The sequence below is a fragment of the Mustela erminea genome, chromosome 9, assembly GCF_009829155.1.
Source record: "Mustela erminea isolate mMusErm1 chromosome 9, mMusErm1.Pri, whole genome shotgun sequence".
Taxonomy (NCBI): domain Eukaryota; kingdom Metazoa; phylum Chordata; class Mammalia; order Carnivora; family Mustelidae; genus Mustela; species Mustela erminea.
In genome coordinates this window covers 26498945-26523495 of record NC_045622.1, presented here as the reverse complement: position 1 = coordinate 26523495, position 24551 = coordinate 26498945, and the positions used below count along the sequence as shown (strand labels likewise).

Sequence of the window (24551 nt, the reverse complement as noted above, 5' to 3'; positions counted from 1 at the left end):
AGCCACTGTCCGAAAGGAAGTCCCTCCCACTAGAATCCCTCAGAACCGGTTAGCAGGAAGCACGGGCCTTGATTGACAGAGCAAAGGATTAGCAGGCCGGAACTGGAGACAGTAAAGCTCACGGGTGCTCAGGCCTGAGGCGGCGGTGTCACCAGAAAGCTCAGGAAGTCTGAGAAGGGACAGCTTTTTGATTTTTGAGGTATTTGCGCAACAGAAAAGTGGGGGCTGGTGGGGGGAACATGACATTGATTACCATGAATATTATCAATATGTAAATTATTAACTCTGTACCAAGAACCGTCCCAAGTGCTTTGAAGGCATTATTTGATCGTTCCTCCCACCACCTCTGAGGGAAACATTACGCTCTTTTTCAGATGATAAAATGAAGGCCTGTCCAGAGTAAAAACAAAGCAAAACAAGTCAGTGGGGGGAGCTCAGATTTAAAATGCAGGCAGCCTAACTGCAAAGCATGGCTTAACTGCTAAGTTAACTTTAGCAGTATCTTACTTAAATATAGAAGTGCAGCTACTGCTAGGGTTCTAAAAAAAGCCCAGGGGATTCATTTACATACAGTTAGGGCTCATGGCTGACGGGCGGAGGAGCTGGACTCTTTCTCCACGTTTCTCATAAGCTGGCTAGTGCCAGTTGGTATAGATTCAGTCCAGATTTCCTCCTCAAGGCTATTCTTGATGTTCATTTAAAACGGATTTCGCCAACCTAGGAAACCCTCTCAAAGGTAGAACTTTCCGGCAGCAGCACTTTCTGCGTTTTAGGGGTGAGTAAGACGGGCTCTTTTGGAGGGGATATGGAGGGTGGGAGTGGGAGGTGTGGGAAATGCTTTAATAGGCTTTTTGATTTTTCAGTTAAGAATTGGAACCCTTCCCCCTCCCAAGAAAAGAACAGGAGCCCAGTCTAGAACGGGATTTTGAGAGCATCAGGATGGAAAGGCTCTACACAATAATGTCAAAGCCTGTGTTCTTTATGGGCAGAGCAACATCTCTGGTGAGTTAGGATGGCTTAAGGCAGCTAATTTGTCTCCCTGCAGAAGAGGAAGGCCACCAGGAGAGCGAGGGCCCAGGGAGAGCCTGTAAGTGATGGTTTTAGAAGTGTGATGTCGGATGTCTCTGAAATAAGTCTCCTCTCCTACCACCATGTGACTAGCCTCTTTGGGGGACAAGGGAAAGAACAGTATTGGCATTTGGGGAATGACACAGTGAAGAGGTGCCAGAGGGGATGGAAGCCTGAGCAGACAGCTAGGGCCGACCTCTGGAGGTCTGTGGAGAGTTTCAGAAACACAAGAAAAATGAGCAGGCTCCACCCACCAAAGGAAAGAGAGCCCCTTGGAGGGGTCTGTGAATAGGAAGAGGAAAGCATGGTCCAAAGACTGAAAATTGGAATTTTTCCAGAAGGAAAAAGCATTTTCTTTGAAAACACATGTGGCATTCCCAATATCATACACTCTTCTAGCAATAACCCTACTATTCTCTAAAATTTTATTGCCTCCCTGGATTTTCTGTTTCTCTCCTGACCAAGTACAACTCTATTACTATCCTCTTAATGGCTGCCATGACTTACAAAAGAGGGAATTTTTGCTGCTTCCCTTATGACAGTGGTTTCAAGGGTCTATTCACACGACCCACAAGGGACCAAATGCAATAAAACAAACAAATATATTCTTTAATTTCTATAAGAAAGATAATATGATGAATGTGGCTAGCAGGATGCAGAGAGTAAGAAGAAATGCTAACTTACTTTACTGAATGCAGATATAAGATGAGGAAAATCTATGGCCCCATTGTCAGCTCTGAGATCCAGGGGCTCTGGAGAAAGATCAGTTCAGTTACAGACTTCTCCCTCTCCCCTCTCTTTTCCTTCCATTAACTTTTTCCATCTGTCAGGTCACTCTGCCAAAAGGCCACAGTCCTATGAGCTCTCAGTCTTATGGAAGACCCTAGGCTACCCCGAATCCTGGTGGAAGTGTGCCTGGCCCTTTGTTCTTTTTCTCTCTGGCTCATAGATCCCGATTTTCCTGTGCCTATAGCATGATCTACAGCCGCCCGCAGAGGGCAGGGGTGGCAGGTGGGTGGGTGAGGGCCAAGTCACTGTCTGTGGCCTTACAGTGCTGATGTGTAATCACAACTCAGCCATATACCGTAATGTGGCCATAAAGACCTCAGAACCACAGTATATGAGAGTTATGCCTGAAATGAAGTCCAATCTGTGATAAAGCAGGCAGCATTAATGCCACAAATATGTGACAGCGGGCAGAGAAATGACTGATTGGGGATGTTTATAAATATAGGAAGTGAGCTGTTTGTGGCATCCAATAGAGGGGGTTAGCAAAATGAAGACAGATGGCGGCCGATTAGCTCTTACATTCCTTTATGGCTGCCAACCCACACAGAGAGCTCCAGGGCTCAACTTCATGGCACCCCCTCCCAGTGGGGCCCTCCAGGTATGTTAGAGACCGGCTCCACCTCCTGGCTCGGTGTAGAACTACAGCTCGCTTCATAGCGGCTGCTTCTGCAAATGACAGCAGGCCAAGATGTGGTCCAGCACAGCCATTCCAAAGATTGCACTGACGCGCGGGAACTTCAGCCAAAACCCTAGGATTTACTCAACTGACTCATAGTATTTTTCATAAAAACATTGAACACTATGTTGGCGAAAAGATTGTGAAGACCGCATCTAGTCCAACTCTCCAAGCGGTGCAGACATGCCCTCTCTGTCTTTGCCCAGCCTGAGGAAGTATGCTCTTTTCCAAGGTGAAGGTTTCCCTTTTGTCATTTTATTGACTCTAGATTCAAGCGTTAAAGGTCTTACCCTAGAGCTCCCGTCCTCTGGTCCTTAGTAACATATTGAGCCAGGAGTAGCCAAGACAGCCCTTCACAAGACAACCTTGCAAATGTTTGAAGAGGTCTTATGCCTGTGTATGGACATGGCTTTGGTTCCCTCAAAGGACCACTGCAGGCTCTAACGTCCTTTGTTCATGCAACGCACACACAGGCTGTTCGACCATCCTGGCCACTTCAGACCTCTGAATGTGGTGCAGTTGTTAGCATGGTACTCCGAATATGTCTGGTTGACTCATAGTAACGCATCGCTCCTAAATGTTTTTCTTCTATGTCATATGAAAGGGGGAAGGAATCTCACTCTTGTAACTTGCTAAGAAACTGACAATTAGTAAAACCAGTACATGGTTTTCCTCTTCGTTTTTCACTCTACTAAAATGAAATTCTTCTTCAATCCATTAACCTCTTCCTAATTCCCAGCCTCCATGTTTTTCATTGTTCCTCAGAGCAGGATTCAGACCAGAAACTGTCAGCAAAACTTTCCACCCTCCTCTGTCTTTGTAATCAATCCTGATCTCAAGCCCAGGAGATTTAAAGTACATTAGCCCAATACCTGGTCCTCTCCATCAAATATTACCTTGATTTGGACTTTGCATTTCTTTTGATTGCTTAAACTCCATTTTAGGGCGCCTGGGTGGCTCAGTGGGTTAAGCCACTGCCTTCGGCTCAGGTCATGATCTCAGGGTCCTGGGATCGAGTCCCGCATCGGGTTCTCTGCTCCGCGGGGAGCCTGCTTCCTCCTCTCTCTCTCTCTGCCTGCCTCTCTGCCTACTTGTGATCTCTCTGTGTCAAATGAATAAATAAAATCTTTAAAAAAAAAAATTAAACTCCATTTTAGTCCCCAAATCCAGTGTGCTCCTTGTTATGCAGATGTGGTTACTGGCAGCCTGTCTTTCTTCCTGTGACTGTGCTGCTAAGCTTCCAGGCCTTGAGATCTCCAGCCCAGGGTGTTCTGCCTAATGCTACCAAACTTCCCTCCAAAGACATCATGTCCCTAATCCCTCCTCCCTCCATCAAGCTGTGCACCTAGCAAAGGACAGTCAAAACATAAATACTCCATGTGCATTATCAGACTGCATCCGCACCAGAACCCTAGGAGGTAGGGAGCTAGCAATATGCCTCCACTTAATAGATGCAGGAATTGGGACACAGGGAAGTTAAGAAGCCTGTGGCACACAAGTGGCAAATAGCAGTATTAAGCCCATCTAGTCTGAGTCGAGAACTTGGTCCCTTAAAGACCATACCCTGAGGCCAAATGATGAGTACTTTCAGAGAATGAGTTATTTTATGTACCTGATTCTCTGCTACTGTCTCAGTCTGGAATTGTTGCCAGTTCTCACCCACCACCCTTTCCTATAGACATACTCTGTGGAGCATGAAAATATGTTGTCCTGATGTATTGGCCTTTCCCCAATCCCATTTTCCGTTACTCAGATCTACCCAAAGCACCCTCTTAAAGATCCCCTATCTCCTGCAGTTAGCTAGGGCATGCCTAAATCTAACATGAGATATGACATAAACCTGTATTTGAATAATTTGCTTTTTGAACCTAATTATATGATATTGCATTTTCCCCGTTAAATTCCATCATCTTAGATTTGTGCCATTCCTGCAGCCCGACAAGATCTTTCTGGATCCGATCACCTGATAAATTTGCTTTTCCTCCCAATCATGTCATCTGCAAATTTGATAAGTGTCATCTTTATGTCTCCATCCAAGTTGCTGATGGAAACGTTTAATGATAGAGGACAGAGCCAATGTCCTGTGTATCCTGGCAGCCCACTGCCTGACATTGATCAATTAGTTGTTCAGCACCTGTTGGCTATAGTGTTCATCCACTTACTAATATACCTAATTTTGCTAATATTCAGCATAAATTTCTTCATCATTCCAACAAAGCTATTCCAAAAGGCCTGTAAAATATATTCCTGAAATACCAATTCACTCTGTCTACTACATTTCCCTGGAAGAGACTGTCAGAGTAGGAAATGAGGTTTGTTTGACATGCCCTAATATTAATAAATCTAAGACTGTAGGAAATCACTATTAATCCACACTGTGCATTATAGGAGTCTAAAGAACACCCCATACCTTCAGGGCATTGGTTTCTAAGCTGTCTTTTGCAGAGTCCTAGATTTTCTTCAAGGTGCTCCAGAAGCTGCTGCAGAGGCTGAAGGAGAAAGGGAGCAGGCACCAGTCCCTTCCTTCAAAGCAGCTCCACCATTTTGTGTATATTATAACAGCATTCTATTTTAGATCCTTCTTGAAAAAGTGAGATGCAAACTACAATTGGAAAACTATTGCTTGGAAGGAGGAAAGCAATCTGTCTGTCTAGAGTTGAACTTGATTATGCTACATTGACTGGTGCTTAGGACACTCGCCTTGCTAATAAAATCAGGACCCCATTATCCACATTCGCTCTGTGCCTCGCAGAAGTGCTATCAGAGTTGATAGATAGCCTTAGGACAGAGCAACTAAGCAAGTCCATTATTGAAATGCACACATCTAAATGCCCAAAAGAACCCTTGTCATTTTTTCCCGAGCGATCTGCTCAGCGGATGTTTCTCCCATCCCCAAACATTTATTGAATGCCTCCTAGCTACAAGGTGTTTCCGAACACATAAATTTCTTCAGCCTTTACAACAATCTTAATGAGAGAGATGCACTTTTTTTGTTTATCGATGAGGAAGCTGATGCTAACTAAAAAGAAGTTAAGTGAGTTGCTTACAATCACCCAGCCAGTGATCAAAAGAACCAAGATTCAAATTCAGGTTCCAGTGATCCAAAAGTCCTCAAAATTTGCCTTTAGGTCTCATGAGGTATGATTATCTGTGCACTGAGATCTAATTTTTTGAGCGTTGACAATGAGCTAGCCACTGGGCTGAGCGTTTACGAAGATTATCTCTTTTAATCTCACAATGGCTGTACTGTTGGTGATATTATTATGCCCAATTTTGCAGACGAAGATGAAGAACTTCCCCAGGGTGGCACAGAAAGAAATTGGCAGAGCTAAGATTCAAATCCACGTAACCTAACTCCAGAGACTCTGCTGTGAAAAAGCATGATATTATTTATATCAGGGCTCATCTTGTTATCAATCCTGACACAAGCAGGTGCCCATTGGCCATTCTTTGAGGGGTCTTGGAAGCTGTGGCTGCTCCCCTGAGCTCTCCTATGTGAATACACTGTTAGAGATGATCTTTTTTTCTTCTGAGTGAGGCATTGTCTTACATTTAAATAGAAGCCGTCTTTGTCAGTCAGTACAGATTTTCTGTGAAGTAGAGCCTCTCCAAAGTGTCTAGTTGAGAGGAGAACATCGAAAGATCGGGGCAGAAAGACAGGTAAGCTTTGATAATCTTAGGGGTGAAGGATAGGGCAAAAGCTCAGACGATGGGTGGAGGCAGGTCTGGGCCACAGCCCCAAGAACTATGGAATGGGGCACTGTAATAGGAGGGGAGAAGGTACTAAGCAGGCTTTACCGTCAGCATGTCTAGTTACAGACTAATCCTGGTTCTTTTGAAATATGACCCCTTAAATATCCACATCCTGCTGTTTTCTCTCGTCTTTTTCCAACTGTGCTGGAGAATAGTTGAAAGGAATGCAAGCCTGTAGAATATGTAGCCAATGTGAACAGAACCATGCTCTGAAGCAGGGGGATTTCAGTGGTACAGCTGTTATTTATGGTCCAAGGGCTGGTTCCCCCCCTCCTCTAATTGGCAGGAACAGAGAGGAGGGAAGGGAGCACAAATCTCAATGGCTCCCCCGCTTCCAGCCCATCTTCTTGATATCATGTCGAAGGCTGGCTTTCTATGGACGTATCTATTTCTATTGCCTATTGAACACAAGGCAAGATAACGGTCCTGAATAGCATCAGACAAGGAATGAAATGAAATTTTAACCCTGGTAATGTAAGATGCATTACACTTCTCCTCCTTTTAGAGTACATTTGCCACTTAAGATAATTTGGTTGGAATCCACAGAGTACCCAGTGAACCAGGAGAAAGCAAGAATGTAAAGGTACTGGAGAAAGGAAGTGAGTTATTAACAGAGAGATGTGATCTAAGGGATGGTCTAACCCTAATTTCCTGTACTCTGGACTCTTTCAGAACAGGGAAAAGTTAAGCCATCATCATCATCATGATCATTATATCATCATCATCACCACCATTATTATTGATATTATATAATTCATTATTATAATGAATTAGGGAAATAGGGTGAAGGTAGGAGGAACAGGCTGGGAGTTACAGAAAAGTAGGTCCCGATTCAGTTGTTGGAACTCCAAAAGTTATAGTGATTTTTTTAATGAAACAAGGTTATTTCATTAAATATGTTACCAAGTTAGAATGTACTACTTTATTTTATTCCAATTTTTTATGCATCTGGTTGAAAAGAGCAGTACTAAGCATCTTTGTATGTTGTGTACTATGATATAAATAATACCATATATTGTTCTCAAGTTCCAGAAACATCTCAACTGGAAAAGAAAAGAAAACATGTCCATATACCCAAAGACATATACCTTAAGAACACTCTAGGGAAAAAAAAAAAAAAAAGTTTTAATGTAATAGTGGGATTCCATTTCCTGAAGTTGTTTAAACCATGTCTGTATAAAAGCCCGATAGTCTTGCCCTAATTTAACAATGTTTTCCTTGCTACAGTCTTTCTCGAGCCTTTGTAGGCAAAGTTCATTGTGAATCTAGTAGAGGAATGTAGGTTTCATAATCTAGTGAAGTATAGAGCTCTCTTCCCCCCCTTTTATTTAAAGGACCATCTCAAGGAACTGGTGGTCTGGGAAACCATTCTGGGAAACCCTGCTGAAGAGCATGTTCTTGCACCAAGAACAGATCGGTTGGTATTGATGCTGCCTGAGTTCTCTTCTGAGTCTGAGAGAACGGAGGCCACTGGGCAAGCCACTGGATCTCTTTGGGGAGGGGTTGGTGACTGGTACGGGTTACTGCTATTCAAATAGCCCAAAGGCCCTAGGTAGTGGAGAGAGACTTGCCTTCTTCCCTTCTCTGCTGTGAGACCATTGCTGGGTGACCAGGAAGCTACTCTTAATGCAAATTAAGGAGAGGAAGTCTAGTCCTCTCCCTTCTACCCTGATGTTCTCCTTCTGCCTTCTTATTCTCTCTCATTCAGGACATTATCTGTCACGGGAAGGGATCCTAGCAGTTGGTACGTGAATGTAAGTATGCACGTGTGTGCACACATACACCTACTCTCTCTCTCTGTCTCTGTCTCTGTCTCTCTCTCTCTCTCTTTCTCACACACACACACACACACACACACACACACACGCAGTTGCATTGCTTGGATCTATCCATGTGGTCCAAGGGGTATACATAGACATGGATTCTGAAGTTCCCTCACTCACATTGTATAACCTTGAACAAAACATATCACCAACTACTCAGGCCTCAGTTTATGCAACATGGGGAGACTATGAATGATCGTCTGTCCCATGGATGTTAAAAGAAAGGCAGTAGTGGACACGAGGAGGCTTTAAAAAATACAGTGTGTAAAAAATACTGCTTTCACTCGTGTTTCATGAAACAGACAATGCAGTGAAGTCCCCACCACAGTGGCACACCTATAAACTAGCCAGAATAAAGTCGGCATTTCACCATCACTTGGTTTTCAAGAGGCAGAACGAGACCTGTCTCCCCAAGCACTTTATACAACATTTGCCTAACCCAGGTATTGCTGCCTAGCTGCCCATACCCCCAAATCTGAATTCAGCCCTAACACTCATGTGCTAGAGCCGTGAGGGGTAAGACACAAAATTTCATTAAAAAAGAAGGGGGAAGAGAACCCACAAACCTTTGTCACGAAGCTGGTATGAATCTGCTGTGATTTCCTATGACCCTACCATGTCTGGTGGCTTAAAGAAGACACCTCTGGGGATTTGAATGTTCCCACACAGAAAATACTCTGACACTTTAGAAAAAGTCTAGAGGAAGGGGTAAGCTCATTCTTACCACCAATATCCCAGAGATGATTAAGTAGCCTGTCTTTAGATTCTGATTCTTTAAGAAAAATATCCCCAGTATTTTCTTTTAAAAAAAAAAAATGCTCTTGGGTATTACTGTAGTCAGGAGAGATTTAGGGACAGGATAATGCTGATGAGACAGAGGATACTTCCGTTGGCTAAAATAGTCTCTATTTTCCTTCTGGCTTCTGCCTGGCAATCTTAGAAGAGGGAGCTGATTTGAAAGAAGGGGGCCTGGGCCATCCTGGAAGAGTATTAATATACCAAGCAAGACTTTGAGAACAGCGGAAATTCTGTTTCAAACCAAAAGATTGGAGGAAACTGAAGTGACTACTTTCTCAATTGAATTGAGCCCTAACCTGCTGGCTGGGAGTCCCTGCCTTCGTTTTCTTACCGTCTGAAAACACCACAAAAGCTAATTTCTATTGGCTTTCCAGCGTGAGGCACTTTGTGTAAAACATTTCGTCTGTTCCTTTCCACAGTCTTGAAAGGCAGGAATTTTGCAAATGAGCACGCTGGAGCTCAGGGATGCAATGAGAAATTAGCAGAGACAGGATTGAAACCCTGGCTTTCCTGCTTCCAAGGTGACACTCCCGGGTCCAATTTTATTTCTAGTAATGCTAAGAAAGCATCTGGGCGCTAGCCAGAAGGTTGGGATTTACCAGCGGTGCTGAAGTCCTTTTCCAGCAAATCACCAAGCCAGTTGTTGCTCCCTGTTCTTTTTAGGGTCCCCGAGAGCTCTGGGAGTAAGAGGCTGCAAAGGTGGGGTGGCGTTCCCCTGACCAGCTCTAACTGAGATCTTTAGCAGGACCCAGGTTTCCTCTGCACCCCCTCATGCTGGTTCTGGAGTCTGTGGGGGCATGGCAAGTGGGCAGACAGGAGGTGGCTGCCTGGGCTGCCCGGGACCCTGAGCTCTCAGCCAGGTTGCTGACTGGGTGCCAGGAGTCTGTTTCTCATTCCGTGTGCATCCGGGCATGTTCTCCTTCATCAGCAGAAGAGAGTTGGATATCTTGAGACACTGAAGTTTTCATCTTCTCTTGATTGGGCTCTACAGCAGTTTAAAAAGCCTTTGCCTGAAAGGGAGAATCATGTCACACCTTAATAGCCTCATTTCTGGGGCGACGGGGGCTTTTTAAACTCCCTGAGCCTCGGTGAGGATGTCTGAGCTGCTCGCTTTGTTTGTCTCCCGTGTATTTCTATTCAGGGAGCCGTCTCCGAGAAGTCTTTCATTGAGCACACAGTCCTCCAAAGGGAAAGAGAAACATGCTGTACATGAACATTAGTGGCAGCAGAAATTTGTCACACCGAAGATCAAAAAGCACAGCCAGGTAAAGGAAGACAAAGGGACGGAAGCAGGGGTGGGGGAAATGGGAACGCCCAGACTTGAAGGATGGGTTGGAAGGGGAGTGGACGCAGTTCGGTTCTGGTATTTATCCCTCTGGAGAAGAACAATGGGTGAGAGCTTTCTTTTGGGGCAAACCTGTCCTATTGCTCTGGGGGTCACAGGGATCATTTGTTCTGGGCCGTACCTACTGTGAGCCCGGGAGCAGCCTGTCCCATATGTTAGGGCACCTCTGATCGGGTCTGGCTGGCCTCCCTAAGAGGGAGGCTGCTCTTCATATGGCCTTGGGCTGTGTGCATGTCAGTGGACACACATTCACACACTCGCCTGCAAGCCGGGCCGTGAGTATGATGTATGTATTGTCTTTCTGCCTTGCATTTTTTTAACCAAGAACATAAACCAAACAGAATTGGCCCCCAGGACACAGCATGGTTTCTCCTGCCCAGCCTTCTCCTCTGACCATGGTACAAAGAGACATGGTGTGGGAGGGCACTGTTATGTCAAATATCTTGGTTCTTCTCAGAAACCAATTATGGACCTTCCCTCCCACAATTGCTTCTTTGCCGAAGTAAATGCTAAGAATGTGTCTGGCTTTGTGTGGGATTTGGTTCCGTTTCAGGCTGGATGACCTTGGGCACGATGCTCAAACTTCCTGAGAAGTGTCAGTTTTTTCCTGGGTAGATTGCAACAGGCAAAATCCCTACTCTGCAGGACTTTTCTGGATTCATATTAATATATGTAAATCATCAGGTACAGTGCTTGGAGGGACTGCAATGTCATTTCATCAGGAGGCTCTCCGAAACCAGGGAAGGACTCTCGTTACACCATCGATTCCCAACACTTGTCAAAACTATGGCTAATTGCTGCCCCCGTAGTCAATACTTACTGAGCACCTAATGTGTGCTGGGTATCACTGGAGACACTTCTTACAGCAGCCTGATGAGGCACTACTGATCCCTCTATTTCAAACATCAATAATTGGGGGCACAGAGCAGCTAGGTCACTTGCAGGACCAGGAATTCCTGCCCACCCCATGTCCTGCTATTATGGGGTCCTACTGACTTACTCAGGACCCATGTCCACTGTTGCCCTGTATGTTCTGGGGGGAGCAAGAACTGCATTGCTCCTGTTTGTTTCTGGGTCCGCTGTGCACGGCGCATTATAAGCAACCCCACATATTGACTGAACGGTTACCATTTTTAAATAATTATTTTAGCCAGAATTTATCCGGGGGGCCAAAGGCACCAAAAATTCATGACCTACCAAGGCATTCCTTTAAATGTATTTTAAATGTATTTCTTTCAAGATTTATGTAGAGCATCTGTTTTTCTTCCAGAATTTCAAGAAGTCCAGTTCACACTTCTCTTCAGGCATTATCGGCCTCAGTCGTCTGCCCACCCGCACACACTTTTTACACCCAAGGGTCTGAATACATTTGAGTCGGCACCCGGGTCTGCTCAATCAGTTGTTTCAGTTGCTTTTCCCTGGCCTGCTTCAGGCCAACATCGTTTTCACTGGGATGTGCTCATTCAAGGTCTGTGAGGCCGGGGGCTCAGCGGCATGGGAGAGAAGAATTCTACTGGGATCGAAGGCAAACAGACTCTTCTTCAAGCAAACCAGGGGCACCAGATCAGAAATGAGGTCAGATGGTTTAGGACCTTCCTGCCTGTGCCCCAGCACCCACAGGGTCCTTGACACCTCACTGTGGGCCTTGGCTTGCCTGCCCCTCTCACATAGATGCCTTCCTACAGGTCTTCACAGAATTTGGTCTTATCTCTTTCAGGCTCTGCTCCCACGTCATCTCCTGTTCTGCTCATGTGCAGGAGGAGGCTCGTCCCAGACCCTCTCCACTCTTTACCCTTCTTGGTATTTTTGTCTGTTGCACTTAACACTCGGAGGATATCTTACTTATTTCTGTTTGGGTATTTACTTATGTCTGTCCTGCTCATTACTGTGGCCGTCTGCTCAAAGTCACACACTATATGTCACACAATATAAAGATGCAGGAAATCAAGGCATAGCTAGTCACACACCTGGATCTATCAACAGGGTGAGCCCCTGGAGATCAGGGGCCACAGGTGGCTCATCTCTGTTGGCCTCATACCTCACATGCTTCAAGGACAAGAAAAACTTTGAGAGAGGAGTGAATGAATAACTGAAACTTGGAGGTTTGGACAGCAAAGGTGGAAGGGTAGGAAGTGTTGAGCTGGGTGGAAGATGAGCAGGCCTGTCCCTGCAAGCCTGTTGGTGACCAGGGATAGAGCCAAGGAACAAAGAGGGTTTCTGGAACTTAGGTAAGGTGTGGACGAGGAGAGAGTCAAAACATGCCACTCACTTTAAAATTTCCTAGAGCACTTGGGGAAAATGCTGATTCAGAAGAATAGAGCCTTAGAGGTTTAGATCCAAGAAGTTTCAGGAGATCCCTTGTATTTTGCAGTGAGAGGATCCCTGGGGGGGACTTGGGAGAAAAGATCAGAGAGAAAGGAAGGATGAGAAAGACCCAATGACTTCTGCGAAGAATGCAAGAATTAATGAATGGAAAATCCCAAGCAGGAAGGTAAGCTCCAGGTTGCGGCTGTGCTGCCCAGGGACCACGAGCCCATGAGAAGCTTGGCTTATTCTCAAGAGAACAGCTCTGAGGCTGGCAGTGTGAACCCAGAGCCTGAGCCACAAAGGCGTGGCTTTCGTGGAGCTGGAAAAGTGAAAAAGAGAAAAACCTGATGCCTAGGTTCAAGTGAGAAGAAATTTCAGTAAATGACAGTAGGAAACCAGGGGACACCTGAGAAAGACGCATGACGCACTGACTCATGCTACAAAATGGACAAATCCTGAAAATGCGGTGCTAAGTTCAAGGAGCCAGACACAGAGGACCACATACTGCCTGATTCCACAAATATGAAATGTCTAGAATAGGCATTATTGTTGCCTATCAGTGCCTTCGTTCAATGGTGGTTACTGAGCACAGACCAAGTGCTATGGTAACAGCTCTGTCACTACACATATTTGTAAGAATTTGGATCCCTGGGACCTCGGTGATGTTCCATCTCTCCTCCGTGGCTGGTGTCAGCATTCTCATTTTGATGGATGAATGGGACGGATCCAGGAAGCATCTTTGCGGAGTCGTTTGGCAGCAGAAACACACATCCCTTCAGCATTCACCCAGTCGAGCTAATGTAGGACCACATTTGCTTTTAGAATTATCATCATTTCTAAAAACACATAGGACTTTAAAAAAAAAAAAGGTTAAGGTAAATTTTATTATTCATTAAATGAAAGGACTATAGGTCAGGTCTTATCAGCACTTCCAATGAGAGTTTCTTAAGGATTTTGGAGCCAGAATTCTTTGAAATGCCTGGGAACAGACTCCAGGTTTTTCCTAAGACCCCTACCCCTACCCCAACCCGTCCCTTTCCTGTCCCCACCCCAGACCACGTCTCTGGTAAGGAGGACACAGCCTGCTCCTTCCCGAGACAGACCAGAGCAGAGCATGACGCCTTTCTTTCAAACCTACTCCTCGCGCCAGCTTGGCCCTATCCTCCCCAACCCCCTGCCTTACCCTCTCCACTGTGAAGACAACTTCAGCTGAGCCATTTTTCCAAATCTAAAATGTGTGGCTTCTCTGAGGGACTGCTCTCACTTCTAAAGCCTCCTCCATTCAAGGTAGTACCTGGTAGGACTTCTAATCACAGGCAATTGATATTCTACTGAGCATCTTTGGAAAATAATCTGCAAACAAGAGGCTGCAGGCTATAAAAGTCTCTTTCTCGCTTCTTCTCCCTCTCTCTTTTTTTTAAAAACACAGCTTACAGCTTAATAAAAATACAACCTGGGCAAGAACAGGAAACCTTAGCACATTGCCCAACAATATTATCCTTTTAAGAGTTTTATTAATCGGTTTAAAGTTGTCCTGCATCTGGCTGAGAGGTGCAAGGTGCTGTCCCCCCGCTGACAGGACTGTCCACGCGTCTCAGGAGTTGGCACGGTTGCCTCAATTAACAGAATGGCCAAGGCAAGAAGGTCAGCCTGGCAAAGCTCAAGACTCACACTGTGTGTGTGATGAGCTGAGCAGCAGTGTGGTTCTCCTGGCGCATCCCACTTGCATCCAAGACACACACATGCACACGCACACACACACATGTGCACACTCACGTGTGCGCGCGTGCACACACCGTGAGCAGGCACACCAAGACTGGCTCCTGGAGAAAGGAGCACAAAGGTAGAATAAAGGAGTTTCTGATTTGTTTTTATCTCCTTGCCGTTAAGGAATTTGTAATACATTCTGCAGGGAAGACTCGCTCACTTGCAGGAACAGACAGATGCATCTGTCAATTTAGCGGCATCGTTTGAGCTCAATCAGTGTGGCGCTGGAGGAGTCCCCTAAATGTTTAATTTCTTCCAGCACCACAAGTGCAGTGATAGGTCTTATCAGGATCGTATTGACTGCACAAAATGAGACGCGGTGTGGAGCGCTTTTCTTGAAGGGAGAAATGTTAGAAGCACACACCAGGAACCCATTTAACAGGTTGCTAATAATATCATCTTCTATCGACACCGCATTTTCATTCCTAACCACTTCAGTTTTGGTGTGTACATACAGCTTACTCAACCCCCTCTACAACACAGTGTTTTCTAGCTGGAGGCTGATAAGACTGAAGGTAGAAGAGAGGTAAGACTTCCTGAGTATGTAGATTTCTGGGCATAGGGACCAAGATTCTCCCTGGAGAATATCGACTGACAGAGCAGTCAGTAAAATGTGCTTATGGTTTTGCTGGAACAGAGTAACACCAGATGACTTCTGCAAGATGCATTAGATCACGTTTATCAGAAGTGATATGCAGAGTTCCCATGTGATTCAGGGCCCTATACAGATTTCTCAGATTTTTTTTTTAGCACATATGCAAAATAAATCAAATGTATGATTAATTTTTGTTCTAAAAAAATGTGGAACACAGAGGTACTTACTGGCTCACATGTTCATTCATTAAATATTTATGGACTACCAATTAAGGGCCAGGCACTGATCTCAATATACTTTTGGACTAGAAAGGGAAGGAGCCATGAAAACAAAACTTTTCCATACAGCATGGAGATTGCTAGCGATGACATCAATCCCAGAGCACTGTGGTGGCACACCGGTGGAGGCAACGGGCTCCAGCCATCTGAGGAGGGGGAGGAGGGCATGGAGCAGACCCAGGAACGTCACTGAGGAGAAGCTTGACCTGGGCCAAGAATATGGGGTGACTTCTTCCAGACAGAAAATGGAGTTAATGCTGCTTCAGGCAGAAAGACAAGCATGAAGAAAGGCACAAAAGATGGAACATGATGCCGTTGGGAAACGAGTAGCGTTTCTTGAGGTTGGAGGTGGACTTTGATGAGAAAACCGCGGAGAGGTCATTCTGCTGGAAATCCTCACAACAACCTCGGTGCAGCAGTCAGAAGATTCCCAGTCACTCAGACTCATTGTCCTTCTCACCACACGTGCCCTGTCTGTGTCACTTGAGAGCACAGAAGCCTCAGAGTAGATATGTACATTCCAGAGCGTCACACGCTGCAAGTGTACAAGTTACAGGTGTTAACAACCCAGCAAAGGTGAGGTTGCTGTGGCCTGGGTCGTGTATACAGCAGCTGTCCTGAAGAAAGTGAAAGATTTAGGTGACAGAAGGAGTGTGTATGTGTGTGTGTGTGTGTGTGTGCGCGCGCGCGCGCGCGTGCATGTGTGCTCGTGCATGTGATAAAAATATTCTTGAAAGAGGAATGTGGGAAGAAAGACTCAGAAAGGAAAATGAGTATAGAAGTTGGGAGTTGGCAGTGACATCCGGACTAGCTGCACAGAATGAAAGAAAGAAGTGGTGAAAAGCTATTTTTTTGTTAGTCAGTTTCCTCAGAAAAACAGAACGAACACCAACCTTCGAAATCCAAAAGCACGCGCAGACTCAAGGAGCAGAAAGTACCGAGGGAAAGCCTTGCACGAATGTCTGCTCGTGGCTCTGAAGCTAATATGCAATTACAGTGTCCCTAGAAGAAAGCAGACTAATGGGATTTTCCATGGAGCCTCAGGTTCTAGGGTCAGGGCAAAGCCGGGGGAGTAGGAACATGTCTGCCCCTCAGTAATGCAGCAACATAAGTATTGTAGGCTGTTTTGAGAGAAACAGCAAAGGAGAAATCCTGGGGGTTTCCTGGAGGGGCTGATGAGAACCGTAGCTGGGGGAGCCAGGCAGTGCATGAAGCCTCATGGACAGGAGAAAGAAGGTGGGGAGGGAAATGACCACCGACGCCTGCCGGACATGATTTTTATCCCTGTGGAACACACAGTCCATTGTCTTGAGGGAGGTGGTTCATCTGACACAGTAAATTCGTTTGATGCTTTTAATAGAGAGGGTGCCCAGTTATCTGAAATCAATTCAGGGATATTGAATGAAGTCTTGTTTCTTATAAATACTTGGCATTTGGTTTCTATGCTGAGCCAAAGAAAGTGTCCAGAGCTGGAAGGCTGGCTGCAGGAAAGGGCAGTCAGTGAAACCTAGTGCAGGGGCGAGGACCCGACGGCACAGGGAAACCAAAAGCACAATGGGCAGAGGTGTTGCCCCAGCCCGCCCAAACTAACGCTTTGACCCCGAGAGAGAGCACAAAGAACAGGGTCAGGAGATGGGGCAGGGGAGAGGAGAGGATGCCCAGGAAAGATGGCAACATAGGAAGATTTTCTTGTAGTCTTCCATCTAGACAACACTGTCCTTGACAAACGGCCAATTTTTTACCCACTACCTGGTAAATGACTTGGAATTAAAATTAATATTTTTTTTTCCTCAGAAAAGAAATTATTAGCCTCCGCCACAAAATTGGAGTTAAGGCTCTAGTGATATAATAATAATAATTTGCACTCACATGGATTCTTTCAAGCAAAGGTCTCGGAAGCTTTGCCAAACATTAATTAATTAAGCCTTGCAGGATCCCCCCAGGAGGCTACCTGCTATTATCTCAGCTTTCCAGATGTGGAAACTGAGTCTCAGGGAGGTGAAAGTGATTTGCCCAAGGTCACTGTGGGAATGAAAAGCGAGACAGAGATGAAAATTGCAAAGGCTGCCCTGTGCCCAGAGTTGGGGAAGCTTTTTGCCGCCTTTCCCTCTGGGGTGTTGGGGGGTGGTGTGTGCCTGGTCTATAGAGGTGGGAGCAGGGGAGCTGGCTGGCGCCTTAATGCATATGCGGGATAGAGAATTGCAGTCTACTAAGCACGTTTAAAGTGGCAGAGAAAGGCTTCCCAAACTATCAATTTTCATTTGCAAGACTCAGGCGGCTAGTGACTAGGTAGGGCTCTGCTAAAATTTGGAAAGGAACAGCGGGGAGAGGGTGGCTCGGGGAAAACATGACAACACGGGAGAGTTCCGTGGAACACTCGTCATGGGATTATTTATACCTGACCTCTAACTTTGGTCTCCGAAGAGCTGAAAAGTGAGACACACATCCGGAAAGAGGGTGGGGGTGAATTTGAGATGGGGGAGAGGCATTCAAGGGGTCTCCACAGTGCCTCCTGGATCTTCTGCACCCATCCACCATGAAGTGCCCCCGGATCTGCCTGATACCCTCCAGCACTGGGTAGGAAGACTGTTTGCAGGGGAGAGCGGTGGAACCCAGTGCCTCTCTGCCTCCACGCCTGGTTTAGCAGCTGACAAACACCATCCGTGAATTCCCCACCCTCTCCCCACCCTCCCATCCGGGGTGCTGCTGACATATTTTGATATTTCCTCGTGAGATTATACTTCACATAATGAATTTGATTCTTCAATTCTTTCTCTCTTCCCCTCAAAACTCTGCAGCTTCTGAGAGTTTATCTACTGCAAGATGAATCGCCCAGAGACCTCTGGTGCATCTTTCTTACACTTCAACCTCCCCCACTACGGATGAGAAATAGACTTTTCCCTCATCCATCATAAGTCAGCATGACAGGGCTGTCGTTCCCCAGGCCCGGCTCACTGTGTCATCCTTCCCTCTGTCCTGCTTCAGTGCGTGGCTGGCTTGCTTGGGAACAGCGGAGACCTTTACAAAAGACTTTGAATGGTAAATCCCAAATAATAATGACAATAACAACAACAATAATAAACAGTAGCAATAAGAGGGAGAAATGAATTTAAAAAACAATATAAGAAAAAGTTATTTGCAAATTTCTTTTCTCTGTGGGCTCTTCTGTTTAAATAGGATATGGTGAAATTCTAATAAATCCAGTCTTTTTCCTGACATGTTATCAATCTTCAAACATCCCTAGAGGGTAAAGGGCAAATCCTGTTTGCCTGAGTTTGCAGGTTGGGGAGATGAGACAAAAGGAGGTGAAGAGGCAAGGTTAGAATGCAAGGCCAAAGGAATTCGGGGAGGGAGAAACAATGCAGCCATGGTCCCTGTGTGATGGGAAGAATGAATATAAGTAGGGTACCGACAAATTGTTCCATCACTCCACCTCCTGCCTGTCTCCCAACGGAAACTGAAAGGAATAAAAATAGATTTAGATTTTAACAGAGGAAAAATCCATTTGTAATGCTGAAGCAAAAGGTCACTGGACTGGAAGCCAGGAGACCCAGGTTCCAGGCCAAGCTGGGATGAAAATGACTGAAATGAACATGCCTAGTCTTTAGCCTTTGGGTGGATAGTGGGCCTGGTGCTCAGGTTCTCATCTCTTAAATGAGGGGTTCCATCTGGAAAGCCTCAAAGTCCTTTCCAAATACTAAGATTCTCAGATTTGATTCGTAACAGGGTTCTAGACATTCGAATTTACCAAGTAGAGTTTAGGAAAGCTGTTATAGTGAAAGTTTGAAAAATCAAAAGAGACCTCCACTGGGGGCAGATTTTGACAAGGGCATCTCTGTAATCTAGGACAAGCCCCGAATGAGCCCAGCTGGTGGACCAGCAGGCGTCCCTATGACCCAGACAGTAGTGAGTCTTCTCTTAACCAGGACAGTGTCAGGAGGACAGCCTTCTAGAACTGTGTCAGCAAACCATCAGGCAGTTCAATCTGAGGTGGTCCGTCCTCCATTCTCATAGACACCGTGGAAATCAGCAAGAAGCCTACTGCCAATGACGAGGGGGTGTTGCAGCCCGCTGCCATGCAAAGGGCTGGGTTCTGGAGAATTCTCTTGGGGCTGCAATTAAGTGAGTGGTCACAGCTTTTGTGCCTGCTTTGGTCTCCCACAGGGAGCTCCTGAAGATTTCTTCCACTACCCTATCACTCTCTTTGCTTCATGGATAACATGGGCAGGGTGAACCTTTGCTTCCAAATGTTATTGGAAGATTTAATTAAGCACCATTTGAAATTTTTGAATGGAAATTACCACATTAGTCATGATTATTATCCATTTTCTTTAAACATAGGGCCAACTGCTAAGCTGTTAGGCACAAGCATGGAAATTACAAAAATATTCAAATATCCATTATCTGAGACTCTGTTTGCCAAGCATCCTATCTAATCAGGGAAAGCCTGCTGGAACAGATGGGCCTTACACTGTGCCCTATAAGCCAGGAAACTTGGACATGTTAGAACCCAGTGAATCTAAGTGCCAAATGTTACCACTACTACAAAGAACTCATTTTCTCCTCCGTAAAAGACTGGTTGCCCTCATTCTTTTCAAAGAACACACGTTTTCCACCTTGCACCAAGTGCTCTGACTTCTCTGACACTGGACCAGGAAGGGAGCAGTTCCATTCCTGCGGGGCAGAGGCCTCAGGTCAGACTTCCTGCAGCTAGGAGCTCCCCAGAACTATTTTCAGGTGATGGGAGCCCGTCAGCATCAAGGGGTACTGGGAAGACAGATCAGCCTTGCAGGAGAGGGTTGTGCAAAGCTGCTAATGCAGGTGCTTCAACAGAGAGAAAGTGCCTTCATTTCAACTTTATATTTATGAGTAGTTTACAGAAAGCTTTGCAGCCAAAGGAAACAAAATTGGTAAACACAGTAAGTAATAGATTCAACAAATACGGCTAAGGATAAAGAACTAATTTACATTTAATGAGACAGCGATTGTTTATTAAATAAGAAATGGTTGTGTTTCTGAAGATGGCCTTAAAGGTTTTTCAGAAGAATACATTAAACACTGAATATAGCTTTTCATATTCAAAAGATAAGACTTGAGGAAAGGGGGAGGGGCCGAGCCAGGGAAATGAACTAAGAATGTAGGGAGCTGATAACTCCTGGAATACAGGCCACATACCAGGCCAGAACTTAATGGAAAACAAATTGCACAGAAGATTCCCTTCCTCGACACTATATCACAGGCTGACTCTACGGCATTGATCTTTTTTTTTTTTCTTAATAATATATAATAACTGACGAATATATGACATGTTGGGACATATATTCTGGTTCTGACCCCATATAATGGAGTTTTGAATCAAAATCTCTGTAACTGTGTTTGCAACTATGGAGATAGATGTTAGTTACCACTATCTTTGTAATTTCTAAGTGAGGAAAAACTAGGTTTTTCCATGTAGAAAACTAGAAAACTCTCCAGCATCCTATGCCAGATAAGACCAAGCACAGAATGTGACCAAATAGCAAAGTCATTTCTGTCTAGAATTTGCAAAGACCAGCTGAATCACAGGATTTGCTGAGATTCTTACCTGCAGGATCTCTTAGAAGAACGTGTAGTGCAACAATTTCACTCGTTTTTGTTAGAAGGCAAGTCCTTTTTTAAACTTGCTGTTTCATGTCTTAAATGGCACTATACGAAGAGTCAGAACACCTGAATTTGAGTCCCAGGGACCAGAAGCTAGGGGTGGCAGAAAATTCTAGTTTTTACCCAAGCTGCTTCTCTTCCTGTTTTAATAGCCAGTCTGCATTTCCTTACCCACTTGTGCATTTAGGTCTGCGCCCGACATTGTTCTGACCAATGGGATGAGAGCAGAAGCGATGTATTCCACTTTATGGTCCTGTGTTTAGAAGGAATACACGAGTGTTTTCCTTGTTCCCTTACTCCTTCTGGCTCTTTGGATTACAGATGTGATGGTAAGTGCTGAAGCAGCTACTTTGAAACCAGAGGTAAACCTGTGGCTGTCAGGATAACTCCTCCAGTCTGAGGCCATCTACCTTCTTGAAAGAGAAATACAGTTCCACTTGTATTAAGTCACTGTATTTGGAGTTGTCTTGTTAAAGCAATTTGGCCTATATCCTGCCTAATACAGAACTCAATTATAATGGACTTTGAAGCCCAATATGCCATTTTACACATTTTGCTTCTGTTTCTAAACACACACGTCTTAAGGGTCAGGACTGTGTGTAATAAACTCGACACTGCAAAGTGAACATAGCATACTCTTCTCAGGTATATTAGAGAAAAGGAGGAGAGAAAAGTATAGGAGAAACAAGCCAGGTCCTTAAGTATAAAACATAAAGGCAGTTTATCATTTTACCAGAGAGCTGTCAAGAAACACCAGATTGAAATGCCAGGAGTAGTTGATAGGCCTTTTTGGTGTAATATGAAGAGTACTATTTGTTATAATCCCATGTTTCACTAAACAGAACAAATAGAAAAGTTTTCTATCAGGCTTTTGGGAACGTGGCTGAAAATGTACAAAAATGGAAGTTGGTCTGTCAAATCCTAGTCAGCCAGAAGAAATGCTGGTCATGTGACATAAACAAAGACAAACAAACAACAGTCTTCATTCTTGCTCTGTTTCTTACATACTCTGATTTGCATTTCATAATTATCCCTTCAATTATCTCTTGAATGTATTTCTTATTAAGAAAATATTCAAACATTCACAGAAAAATGATAACATAAGCTCCATACATTCACCATTCGGAATGAACAATTATCATGATTTTGACATATTGGCTCATCTGTCATTGGCCTCTCTTTCAGCAGGAGTCATATATAAGGTGAATGGTGCATCAGAGACCCCAATTCTCTTTCCTTCAGGCTTAAGTTCTGGTCAGCATTTGCATAGGCACTCCTGGAAATCCAGGAAGTGGGGGGAACATCCTACCCTCACGTTGACCACTATCCTCTTAAAGACATGAAAATGATGCCCAGTGGCCCCAGTGATACTTGGCTGACTTTCTAGTACCCTACACTTCAGACCAGGAAAGGAACAGCTTGGTTTATGAGGATACAGCCAACCTCATTAGCAACCAATATCCTCAAAATCTCAAGGGATCTTCTTGGAAGGATTTTAATAATAGGATGGGCATATACACTAAAAGGGAGAAATCTTGACAAGTTGAGAATAAAATAGACTTGTAGCTTTAGGCAAAAGAAAAGAGGCAGCTGAGGCTTTTGGAATAATAAAATCAGTAGCACTTTTATATAAAACTTTGAGGATTAGGGAACAGACCTCTCTGTCTTTTGATTCCCTGACAATAGGAATAATCACAGGTTATTGGACAGTTACAGGTATTTCCAGTCCCTGCATTTTAAGCCCAGCAGAATGGGTCTATCAAATCTGAAGGTGGCTATGTGGAATCAGGGTTTAACACCAGGGAGGGCCACTAGGGATTCCATGCTGCTCCCACATCAGCAGGTAGAGATATTCACTGAAAGACAGAAGGAAACTATGGTTCCAGTCTAGTCCCATTCCTCTATATAAGTGGACTCTCTCTATCTCTCTTTTTTTTCCTTTTATTTTCAGTGGCCTTAAGGCAGAATCTTTAGGGAACATCAATGGTAGCAGCTCCAAAAGCTAAGCTGTATGCTGCAAAGTGAGTTATGTGTTGGACTCGAGGGCTGAGCCCTTTTGATATGCCAGTCTTAAGCTGACATTTAACATTTGCTCAAAGATACAGTCTTGATAGAGCACGACTGGCTGCCCCCATCCCCACCGCCCTGCCCTTCAGCCCATCTAGCCCCATCATCAAAATGCTCCAAGAAACATTTCATTGATGAGGCACAGGGACGCCTGGGTGGCTCAGTTGGCTGGGCATCCAACTTTTTTATTTCAGCTCAGATCATGGTCTTGGGATTGTGAGATCAAGCCTGGCATTAGTCTCTGCAGTCTCTGAGTAGTCTGCTTGAGATTCTTTCCCTCTCTCCCTTTGACCCTCCCCCAACTCATACACTCTCTCTCTTTCTCTCTCTCTCTCTCTCTTCCTCAAAGAGAGATAAATAAATAAATTATCTGAGACAATTGCATTAGCAACAGAATCCCCTACATTTTGGAAGGTGGTAGCCCAAAGCAAAGACCCACACACTTCTATGTGCCACATAACAGAGCTGATAAAACATGATCAAAATAATTTAAAAGTGTGTCTTCCAGGTGGGAGGAAGATAAATCTATTATTGACTTTAAGTCAGGGAACCTAGGCTTCCTGATGGAAGGGTTTATGGTTTTATGGGCGTCAGAAGTCTGGGCAATTTTGACACTATGATTTGGTCATGACAGAAGGAACAAAATCTTCACATTCTCAAAAAGGGACTCTTTCCTTTATGCTACTTTCAAAGGAGAAGCTTGAAGCTCAGAAAGGTGAAGTGGATTTCATAGGGTCAGGAGTCAATGGGAAGACGTAGGTCATGAATTGGGCTTCCCTTTTCATTCCTCTGAGCCAAATTACTCAATTCATGGAATGACTCACTGGTGGCAGAGCTGCCTCAGTCACAAAGACATGCGACGGAGCAGTCATTCCACCTTGACCATGGTTTCTTCCTCCCAAAGACAAGTGACTCAGACTGAGAGATAAGATTCATCTCAATATTTGCTTCAGGAGCAGTGGTCACAGTGACAACACTGTCTCTAGACTGATTCTACAGTCTCCTGAAGCCTCCCCCAGTGCTCAGCACATCTTAACAGGTCCTTACCCTGCCCCTCCATTTGGACTTGCACTTCTAGCCCCACCCATACACACACACTCTGGGCTCCCACTGTGCCCTACTTCCCTTTCCTGGAAAACAATCTGCTTCAAAATGCTTCAGAACTCTAGAATGAGCTTCCCTTCTCTGTCATGGCAGATTGGTTTAAAATTATATATTTATACACACACACACACACACACATGTATGTATATATATGTGTGTGTGTCTGTATAACATATATGTAATAACAAATTACATGAAATACCACTTCCCAGTCACACACATGCATATATTAACAGAGTTATTCCACTATTAGTGTTCTGCCCCAGAATGGTTTAAGTATAAGCAACAATAATAGCTAACATCCACAGCATGGTCCTCTAAGATATGTATATGATTTCATTTAATTTTCCAAAATTCCCTATGCAGTAGGTAATTTTTATAGCCTTTTTTTTATAGAAGAGGAGGCTAAGACACAGAGAGGTATAGTAATCTGCCCAAGGATTCACAACTGATAAGCAGCAGAACCAAGCTTTCATTTTTTTTTTTTTTTAATTTAACAGAGATCACAAGTAGGCAGAAAGGCAGTCAGAGAGAGAGAGAG

At 44.7% G+C, this 24551-nt stretch overlaps 1 protein-coding gene and 1 long non-coding RNA gene across 8 annotated transcripts in view; one reads left to right on the top strand and one right to left on the bottom strand.

Moving 5' to 3' along the window:
• The window catches only part of NTM (neurotrimin), a 939904-nt gene that overhangs the window by 740993 nt on the left and 174360 nt on the right, over positions 1 to 24551 (bottom strand). The window lies entirely within an intron of this gene.
• LOC116598189 overlaps positions 442 to 24551 on the top strand; it is a 44237-nt gene continuing 20127 nt past the window's right edge. For 2 of the 5 annotated variants that reach the window (XR_004288985.1, XR_004288984.1), the window contains exons 1-5: positions 442 to 775; positions 7995 to 8040; positions 10049 to 10172; positions 17998 to 18238; positions 21027 to 21168. This is a non-coding gene — a long non-coding RNA (uncharacterized LOC116598189). The remainder of the gene's footprint in view (positions 776 to 7994; positions 8041 to 10048; positions 10173 to 17997; positions 18239 to 21026; positions 21169 to 24551) is intronic. The other 3 variants (XR_004288986.1, XR_004288987.1, XR_004288988.1) reach the window with 3 other exon arrangements.